The following is a 2,273-nucleotide window of genomic DNA, read 5'->3' on the forward strand; positions in this document are numbered from 1 at the left end:
CTCGTACGTTACTTATTAATACTTCGGTACACATAGTTTTACAAGCACTGATAAATTGTGTGTAATTAAACCTATGTTGTCACGTCGAGCTGGTGAAAGAGCGTGGATTTTATTTTTAATTTATAAACAGTATTCCTACCTATACCTATACACGAATAAGTCGCATATTTGTAAATGACGTGTGCGTATACTTGTAATAAAAAACGTCAAACCGTAAGTAATTATTAAAATATCGTGAATTCGACGGAATAAAATATCGTAACTGCTGCAGCCGATAATCAATTTAATTCAAAAACGAAATTGATCGGTATAATCAGGGCAGACACTGCAATAGTAATAAAAATAATAGTAATAATAATAACGGCTGTACGTATACGGTATAATATATAGACAAGTCGTGAAATTCTTGGAATACCCTAAATCAATATAAGATTTAACACTCGAGTGTATTATGCATAACTCATTATTATACGACTATTCGGTGGCATACCTAAAACGGCTAAAACGATCGAATAACTAAACTACACAAAAATGCAATTAATCCTACACTACACTCGCGCCACGGCCCGAATGCTCGTTTTAATAATAATCCAATTAAAACGGTTTATACGACTTGGGAGACGAGAAATGGCGCCCCATTACCTTTTGGTAATATGTGAATCATTCGTTCGAGATGCATCTGATTATGGGTCATTATTATTGCACTGTGGTCCTCGATAGGTACCTATATAGACCCATTGATTGTACCGTACACAACTTGACGCGACTGGCTTTCAACTTCACTTAACGGGCGGCATGGCGCATCCTCCGCGGTCTACCTGCAGCAGTCGGTGCAAGTTTCGCAATAGTCGTTATATTATTACGTACCCATATAATTGCCGGGTTATTCGTCGAATTGCGCACCAGTGTCTGCAGTGTGCGTTAGAAATTATTAGAAAGCCGATTACTTCGCGGACAAGACTACAACGCATCCACTTGCGACTATAGTACAGTCGTAGTCAATAAACGAGCCCCGCTTTCTGACTTTTCCAATCAACCGCAACAACCGATCGGAATAGTCCCAATAATGATCGGCCCGCTCAGTGTCTACCGGATGTATAGCAGTGTACAAATTCAATTCTCGTGTACTTTGATTCTTTAACTCTAATCTCTTCCAGCATTTGTACAGTACATATATTATTCCTTGTCAGGCATAAAAGTTGGGATTTATCCGCGATTGCCAACAGCAGCTCCCCCTCAACTTTTTCCGTTCTCCTATAGAGCTTATAATATATTCATCGGTTTTCTCGATTCCCGTACACTTTTAAATCGCCTGCTTCGTCTCAATCCGAGAAATCTTTATTTCTTTCCTAAGTATCCAATTTCTGCTGTAACTCAAAATAGGTACCTATCATTCAAGCGATTGTCAAAAAAACAACATTTTACTTTTATTGCAAGACGTATTGGGTTCTTAATTTAAAACATATATACAAGCACTCAAGCGAGAAAAACAGTAAAAATGAAAAAAGATTTTTTTACTATTATTAAATAAATTTAAAAAAAATAAAAGCCATACGATATCATAAACTTTCCATAAATCGGGGTAAATAGCGCTAATATAATAATGGCCATAAAATATTAAATAGTCATACGACTACATAGCGTAATGTTTCAAACTGTGTATCAGACATGAGTGCTTTCAAATCCGGGGGCTCAACCCCCCGAATTTAAAGTGCATTCGCTGACCATGTAAATAGTGATAAGGGTGCGGGCCACTTATCTTTGGATAAATAATGTTAGCCCCCTCCGATCCGGCCAAATGTCCACATATGCGTTTTAATAATCTATTACAATATGGCGTGATATATAACTATAAATCCTTCAGTGTTTAATTAAACTGATTATGAACTAATAATCGAGTACGCAACTATAGATTGCATAAATAATACGAAACATAATATAGCAGTTTAATATTTAATTATAAGCTATTCATTAAATATTTATTTTTTTCTTTTCTATATTATTTCAAAATACACACATGATTCATAATATATATTATTATGTTAATAAATAATAACCGAAGCTCTGCAAAAACAAACTATGACTAACACATTGTTCGTAGTTTTAGAAACAAAAGTTCATCGTTATACATAATATCATTCATATTTTTGCGTGAATAAATGTATACATTACATTATATAGGCTAAAGGCTCAATACTTTCTTGTTCTTTAGAAATAATAACAGGGTACGAGGATTCGATCTTACAGCTTCTCAATTGGAAAAACTATAACAC

Source organism: Metopolophium dirhodum, chromosome 6 (genome assembly GCF_019925205.1).
Source record: "Metopolophium dirhodum isolate CAU chromosome 6, ASM1992520v1, whole genome shotgun sequence".
NCBI lineage: Eukaryota > Metazoa > Arthropoda > Insecta > Hemiptera > Aphididae > Metopolophium > Metopolophium dirhodum.